Source organism: Aythya marila, assembly GCF_965140915.1.
Source record: "Aythya marila genome assembly, chromosome: 11".
NCBI classification, from domain to species: Eukaryota; Metazoa; Chordata; class Aves; order Anseriformes; family Anatidae; genus Aythya; species Aythya marila.
Genome location: NC_139052.1, coordinates 15,451,356 through 15,460,311, shown reverse-complemented (window position 1 = coordinate 15,460,311; position 8,956 = coordinate 15,451,356).

The window sequence follows — 8,956 nt, the reverse complement described above, 5'->3', positions numbered from 1 at the left end:
AATACCGCCCAAAACCACAAAGAAGAACATGTGCAGAGAGATAAATTATTCAGACACCACTGCAGGGTTTTTTAAGCCAGGACTCCAGAATTAGCACCTTGCTCATGTCAAGAAAAGGCAGAGGATGGATCATGACTGTAAATGATCAAGGCCTTTCCTTAGTTTCACATTTCATATAAGACCAATTTCCAGAAATAACAAATTCCCCTCATTCTGTGCCAACACCAGCACTTTCTGCAGGGTCCTGGGGCTTCCTTAGAGGTCTCTGGATCAGCCACAAAAAGGATGCACAGGCTGAATTTTGGAAGGGGCCGCGCACCCGCAGCTTCCACCAAAGCCACCCGAGGAGGCTGCAATGCTCTGAATCCTTTCCTAATTAGATCAACAGTCTCGTCACCTCCTGGGATGGCTTGGTATATCCTCTGGCTTTTAAAGGATTTTGTATTAAAAACAGATCTCTGATAAACCAGAGCCTCCCTGCATACAGAAAGAAAAGCACGATAAACTCCTTTCTTTTCCTCGCAGTTTTGAGCGATGATAGCTAGAGAAATAACACTTGCTTGTAAATAACCCATGACCCTTTTCATCCAAGGGGATCTTCCTAGCAAATTAATCCATTTTTTAAGACATGGAGGGCATTAAAAACACGCTCAGCCAGTTTTCTCATTTGGATTTCCAACTTCTTCAATTCTGTGACCACTCATTCACTGAAGAAGAAATAAATAAAAAGCTCTCTTAATTTCTCCTAAGATTCCATGAGCTTATTTTTAGGGAATGAAGCAGAAATAATTATTTTTAATAGACATTTATATTTCAGGGGACAAATGAAACAGTAAGCACCATCAGCTTTTGGTGGCAATGACAAGGGTGCAAATCAGCTGCGTGTGAGCAAATCGCTCGTATGAGCTCCAGGGCCAACTCTCCCCCCGGACACCATATTTCAGCAGTCTGTACGTTCATACAGAAGGCTGGATTCATGTTTTAATGTGGTATGCACGTAGCCAATAAGCTGGTAGGAGAAGTAAATAGTACCTGGGACAGTAGACATTATTATTCCCCTTTGACAAAGGCAAATGGAAGTACATAAAGGACTGGGAAGTGAATCCTGGTTTTTCAGCACATGATGCTCAAGTCACCAGGCTTACATCTTCTAAACAATCTCTAAACCTCAGAAATTCAGCTGTAAAACTGCAGCTTTGCCCTCACTACCTCCAGCAAAATGAAAGGGATGTGGAGATGCTCAGAGAAACCAGGCAGCTCAGAGGGCACGGAGGAGCCAGCCCCTCACATGCCCAGACCCTCCTGGTGAAGCCCATGCAAGCCAAAATGAGCAAACAACAGTGGAGTGTCTGCAAAGATTTATGTGAATGATGCTTGAATGTTTTCCTTGGTGATACTTCCAACTTTTGCCATGAGTGTTCACATGAATGATATTTTTGATAGTAAAAACAATTGTGCAAAGGGAAATTCTCAGAAATATGCGTTTGAATGAAGCCTCACCACAAAAAGGACATACGCAGCCGTGCAGAGATCTCCCTGCTGTGTACAAAAGTTTCGGTCCCCCAGGAAGGGAGCAGAAGTACGGTAATACATTTTGCAAAACAGAAAACAGCCGCAAAAGGATGGCAAACAGCCAGGCGCAAACGAAACGAACTCAAGGACTGAGATGCATCACGGGCTGTGTTTGATTAAGGAACATTGTCATAAAAAAACAAGCCTGTTCGTTCATGAATAATACAGGACCAAGAGACAGGTCTGGATTTGTCATTTAAATTATTTATCATAACTATGAAATGGCTACCTGTCCAGGCTTGTGGCAGTGTTTGAACCTCGGCCATTTAAATCAAAAAGCAAAAGATAATGCTGCTTATGCTAAACTTTTATTTTTTGTTTAAATTGTGATCATCCTCAAGGTGTGCTTTTTGCCCTGTTCCATTGCTGAAGAGAAATGGGTGATGATTATTATTTCTTCTATAGGCTAAAGGGACCCCAGGGTATTCCAGACACCTGAACCTACAGGCAGGATCACCAAACCACCGCGATGCAGCGGCACCGCACACATCAAACCAGGACTGCCTGCTCCAGAGGTGGATTTTAGGTTTCCTGAGGTTATAGCACTCAGTACAGGGAAATGATGAGCTCAGGGCAGGGATGTCTCAATTTGCAAAGGCCCGTCCTTCACGGTGCAGGTAGCAGCTCCACAGGACCAGCCTGACAAAGCTGCTCCAACCTCACACCAAGGAGACAACATCTCCTAGAAGCACACCGCCTCTGTGTCTAGCCAATTAGTTGGAGATGGAATAAAATCAGTGCTGGAGGAGGTCTAACGGGTATTTGTGAGCCTTCTGGATAGGCCCTTATGTGACTCCTCCAGGCTGTTCCCAGCACCTGACCTCAGGCAGCTCCTCCAGGGCGAGCTGCAAGTGAGCCAAACCGCTCAGGATTTCAGCATGGCTTTAAAAGCCGATGCTCTTTCCAAAATATCTCAGCAGATCTATAATAAACAATAGCTACTTTCAAAAGCCACTCGGCATTCTTCTTCAAATAACCCCTCTTCCTCTCGAAGCGTCTTGTTTCCCTCGGGGTTGTCATAGAGAGGAAGGTATCGATGAGCTAGTCTTGTGTCAGGGAGCAAAGACGAGAAAGAAGCATTGAAGTGAAGCCATTTACTCTCTTCTTGAAAGCTTGCAGTTTTGACCTGTTTCTCCAGCGTGTAGCTACAGCATCTCTGTTCCTTCATGTCAATTTGGACACTGGGAAGAGCGCCCTGCAGCAGAGGCAGTGCAGACACAGTTAACGCTGCAATGCCTCGGACCGGAGAAGCATCCGTCATGTTCAATGCAGCCTGTGAAAGCAGACACCCCGTAGCAGGGAAGTCAATAGGTTGTTTGGTGCTACTGAGCTTCTAGAAGGCAAAGCCTCGCTTTCACCTTTGTAAAGAAAAGGAAGGTCTTGGATAGCAGCGCATTAGATCTTAAGAATGTCCCATCAAAACGCAGACTGCTATAAAGGTTGTTACCTTGTAAGAGAAACGTCTTACTGAAATCAGCAAGGTCTTTGCTCTCTCCCTTATAAGAGAAAGGTAAAGAATGAAAGCAGCCAGTAGGTTCTGAGGCTGTTTTCACCAGAAATAACCCAAAGCTTTTTTTTTTATTTTATTTTCTTCTCCCTTCCTGGTGCATTCCAGCTTTGCTTGCACTTAACTAGAAAACTGAAAAAGAAGAGATAAAAGGTGAACAATGCCAGGCCAGGCCATCAGCGAGTCTTAACCATCAAAAAGCTTCTTTAGCAGCAGCAGTCCAAGTCAGCATTTATAACGTGGATCAAGAGCTGCCTACAAGCTCCAGTTCTTCTAGTACAAATATTTTTGGAGACTTTCCTCTGGACTTTTTCCTGCCCTTGCTGGAACATGCAGCTGTGTTCCCGACCCTCACAACACCTTTATCCTGTTTAGGCACCTCTAACAGCTACCCCATTCACATTGGAACAGTTTTCATTGTAGCAATTCATTAACTAAACATATTAATTAACTGATGTACTCTCATCTTCTCAAGTTTCCACCACCATATGGTCTGCTGTACTCTAATCATACTTGAAATTTCTGTTTTCTTCTTCCCTAGCTACCAAACGTTATTGTGTGCCCATTTGCAGCTTTGCTTAAGGATGCATCTGCAAAAACAAATAAGCATGCATTTTGCAGGCATCTCCACCTTTCTCTGAATGCAACCATCAAAAGGCTGACTTATTTCTAAAGCCTCACCCAAACGATGAGAACATTTAAATACAGCTATGGCAACGCATGGCCAGGTAGCTAATTCTGGTGATGACAACCACGGAGCAGGGAAAGGAGGGAGAAAAATGAAGAACCAGCTCAAATAACATTTGCTGAAAAGACAAACCTAAATGTTGTTAACCTGATTCTTCTCAGCCATCACATTTCTGGCTCAATGAGATTCAGAGCCTGAAAGGTAACAACAAATCCTTTCTTCTAACAAGCCCATAAACTACTGGCACTCTGAAAAAACTTGGCACACCAGGCTTTGTGGTCTGCAGTGAAAACAGATCAGATGTGATGCCCTGCAAGCCTCAAAAAAATCCCCTCGAGCCTCACTCAGCTACAAAGTGCCTTGCTGTGATGATCAAGCTTTGGTTTGCAGCCCAGCACCCTGCTCTGCACCGCTGTGTGCGTTTGTGGATTCTACAGCACGTGCACAAAGTCAGAGAGATCACAGACCTTTTTGTTCACATGTCACTTCCACAAAGGCTGGGTTGTGTTCTGACTTGTGGCTTCATCAAGAAATCGAGGTGTCTTTCAAGCTGCTCTGCTCCTTTCCAAAGGCGTTTAGAAGCTGTGTGGGTGTTAGTACTGGATGAGCATTGATTTCAGTGGGGAATTAGTATATGCTCAGAATGGAGAAAATATGCTGTATAGACCCAAAGCTTGCAGGAAAAGGCACCCAGGATTTCATGGAAACACATTTCTCCTATTTAATCGAAGTGGAAGGATGTCAGGAGAAAGAATTTCAATCCCAGAGGCTACCCCTATGAGTAAAAGGCAGGATGAGGCTCCACTCCACTTTCCTGTTCAGCCAGCGGCTGAATTTGCTGAATTTGCCCAATTTCTGCACCACAGTCATTTGCTGGATGGAGGCAGCCCCAGGCCCCTGCTCATTTTGCACGGGCCATCCTGCAGCCTTCAGGGGCACCCTCACCCCTCACTGCCACTTTGAGTCCATTTGAGATGAAGATAATAAATCTGTGCCCCCTTTCCCACCTCTCAGTAGAAGTTTCCCCAACGTGCTGGATAATGAGCCCATTTTTATTCTTTCTGGCCATCTCCTAAAGGTGAAAATGGGACCTCCACTGAGCATTGTCGCCAAAGGCTCAAGGCTTTTAATAAAAAGCTTGAAATTCCTTCTCTTTAAGGCCAGAAGGTGACTAATGGGCTATGTAGCCTGCGAGGTGGAGGAGCGGCTCTGCTGAAGAGCCCGGTGGCAGCCAGCAAGCCCCATGGACCTCAGGCAGGAACAGATCCCTTAACGGCCCTTTGTACTCTGCAAGCTTTTTTATACTTCTGTCACCTTTTCCCTGCCTGCAAGGCTAGTGGAAATACCAGATTTCTCTGTCTGCCTGTTTCCTCCAAGGATTTGCACCCTTAAAATAAAAATCCTCCTACTGGGGCCTCTGCCCTCTGCAGAGCAGGCTGAAGCAATGCAGCCCATGCTGTGTTCCTCCCACTTGTGCAGCAAGGCAGCAGGACCCGAGCAAGCTCTGCCCCAAGCTCAGAGCTGTGAGCCTGGCTTGAGCATCCTGCCAGCAGCTCCTTTCCAGCCCCTGCCCGGAGCACAAAGCAAATTTGCAAAAAGAGCAAACCCAAAGCCAATTTCAAGTGAACACTGGCCTCAGACTGACAGGAAAATGCACCATTTGCTTTGATTTTTCCATACATTAGCTCTTCTCTCAAAGCCTGGATCAATAGAGAGGGAAAACCGAGCGCTGGGTAACCCTTTACTTGTGTAGGAATGGGATTTATCCTCATGCTGCCTGGCAAGGACCGCAGGGTGGCTGCGTGCTCCTGCACTTCCCTCACAGCAGCCGCGGCTGCTCTCCTTTAAGCTCTCTTTTTAAGCACCAGGCTCACGATGCTCTAAAAACAGGCACCAGTGGGGTCTGGAGAGGCAAGGAGCTGCCCGTGGAAAGTTCCAGAAGGTCTGCACACACGGGTATTTTGAATAAAATATTGAATTTAGAGATTTCCACAGAAGCACGATCTTAAGCAGAAGAGGTTGCTTGAAGGCCACCACAACATTTTATTTCACTAAGAGTTCAAACACTTTATTATACTTGCTGATGGCATTCAAGCCACCACTGCCCGAAGAAAACTTGACATGATTCAATTCCATCAAGACCCTTTGAGCTCATCAAAAGATCTTTTAAATGAAACACCACTGAAATGGGGATCCTCCCATCATATCCCCCAGAGAGGCATGGCTGCAACACAGCTCGCAGGTAACAGCATCGCTCGGGAGCGCGCCAAGCCCTCCTCCCACATGCTGTGTGCCCACGTCACTGAGCTCAATGTGCGTGGCTCTCTGGTAGCTGCATGATAAAAGCCATCCTTTGCCATACAGAAAGCAGTAAACCCGTTGGGAGCAGGGAACAGGGAGGAATTTGGCTCTGTTATGGGAGAAGCGATGGCCAAAATGCAGCCCTAACAAAACCACAGGTACCATGGTAGCACTGCACAGGTCTCTGGGGATCTGCAAAACGCACGTGTGCCTTTGTCTCAGGAACGTGATTCAGCACAGGGCTGCTGGGAACATGCCTGCTGCTTAAAAGCAAGGTTTCAAAGAAAAACCTTCATGCTCCCACCCTGTTGCAAGGACCTGCCCGACCTGGTCCAGGTCCACTCGGGGTCCCTGCAGCAGCATAGCCAGGCAGGACACACTGCAGGAGGCACACTGCAGGCAGCGCTGTGAGACAGGCAGCTCCCACCTGGCAAGGACAAGCCTGTACTCCTGCCTGGCCAGTGTCTGTCACAGGAGGAATAAAAGACAGAGACAAGAGGCAAATAACTAACTTAGCACTGCCATGAACAACATGGGATATGTTGATCATCTCTGGCTGAACAGGACTCTACAAAGTTGCTGGTACAAAGGCTCACAACTCAATCTATATATATATATTAATTTATTTTTTCCTTCCAAAAAGGAAGTCCCTCTGCTATTGACCAAGCACAGGCGCAGAAACCCAAAGTGCTGGGCTGCCAGGATCATGCCCTCCCCAGGGCCAGCACCACATCCCTGAGACTTACCTAAGGTCCAGAGACAACAAGGAGGAGAAGCAGCAGAAAGGGCTAAAGGAGGCAGAGAAACCTCCTTGTGCTGTTGATGTGACCCATCTGCAAGTCCTTTCTAATTAGAATGGGGCTCGCAGCACAGTCGCACATGGCTCTGCTGCTAATTAGGGAAGGCTGAGCACCGACACATTAACCTCCCGGTCTCGAAACATTAACTTTACCAGGTGTAATATCTTCTAGGTGACATAAAGGTTAATAATCTGCATCCAAAACAGAACCCAGCTCAGTAAATACCCAATTAACCGGGTTCTGTCAGGGGTGGCAGCAAAATGCTGTGGGGACAGCCGGAGTGTGCAGCAGTGATGCCTCCGGAGGGGGTCTGTGTAGGCCCCACCGCCAGCAGTACCAAGGGAAAGCAACAAAATAAGATAAATAAATGATTTTATTTTATTTATTTATTTATTCTTTTTGTTGACGGTGTTTAACAAAATGTATTTCCTTCTTCCCTTGCCCCCTCCTTCAGAAACTGCTCCCCAAAGCTTCTGCCACATGAAGGGGAACTCAAAGTGATTGCGCTCCGGTTGTGTGCAGTAAAATGGCAGGTTTGGCTAACTTTTAATCATGTTGTACTCTGCCTTCCAGAAAAGGGATTGGGAACAGGGGAGGATAAAGAGTGAAATAAACCTGCAACAAGTGAATATTCATCTCACTGTGAACGTAGATGCCTCATTTGGGATCATTTTGTAGAAACAAAGGAGAAAATAATTTTCTATTCTTACAAGAGCTGAAACATTTAAAAATAATGGGCCAAATAAGTTTTATCCTGACCGCAGCAGCAGACAAACCAGGTAGAAATGACATTCGCACATTCTCACTGTGCTGCCTGGACCCTGGGGCCCTGGGTGTGCTGATGGAGATGAAGACAGAAAACCTCTCCAGCTCTCCAAGCAAAACCAGCTGCAGGCTCTCAGGGTACTTCGCAGGGCTCAGCCACTTCACTGAGCTCTCGTTATTTTAACTAAAAGCACTTTTTTTTTTTTTTTTCCCCCCTGCACAGCTGAACTGACACAAAGAGTGTCAAACAAGAAGACATCCACCATTCTTCCAAACTGCTCGACTCACATTCCCTCTGAGCTCCTCCTCGCCTTACGATCTTCCTGGGTTCGAGTTCTCCCATTCAGCAACCACTTAATATGCCCTGCTTCTCCCTCTCCTTTTCTACAAACACTAATCAAACTTCAGCTGAGGATCCACCTTTCCAAGGATCTGCCCTGTGCTCTCTGCCACAACCACTTCTTCTCCAGGAGCTCTCCTCTGCAGGCACTGTGCATGCACAGGAAAATGTCCAGCCCCACTGCCATTCCTAACAAATTGCACCTCGACATCAAACATCCAACCCAAACTCTCTGCGCTGCTTTTACTGAAACAAACCCTTCTGGGAGAGACAGAGCACCAGCCCGGCCAGCCGAGCTGTAAAGAAAGGGAGTACCGAAAGAGATCATCCAGTGAGACAGGAGAAGAATGAAAATAGTGTTTTTAATATCATTTACAGCAAACTTACAGTATGTTATTTCACATCACATATTTCTAAACTGCTCATCTGGAAAATATAAGCTGCAAAAATACAGAATGCAGTACTCAAAATATATCGAGCATGTGGTTTCTCTCTCTCTCTCTCTTTTTTTTTTTTTTTTAAATCAATTGCACAGCGAAATATTTCCTTTTCCAAACCAAGTTTTGGTTTATTTTGGAAGTGCTGCTAAAAGCATCTGCAAAATGCCCAGCAGTAAAACCAGCATGCTTCAAAGGCTTTCCCTTGGGCACCATAGGAAGGGGCTGACCCGCAGCCTGAAGCAGGGGCAGGTCCCGTGCTGCAGACCTCGATGGAGCTGCCCCACGCAGCAGGGACCTCCTTTGGGTGTACGGCCTCCCAAAAATGCTGCTCTGCCCAGCTGGTGGAAGAACAGCAATGATATGTGGGTCCCACAGCACTGACTGGCCTGGCACAGAGGCGGGGAGGTGCTCAGCTGATATCGTGGGCCCTGGGGGTGAGTTTCAAGCCCCAGGTGTGGCAAATGGTGAGTGATGGTCTTATCCTTCAACAAGATGACCAATGTGGAAGCATCCTCCATGGGCTGATGGTGTACTGCATCTCTG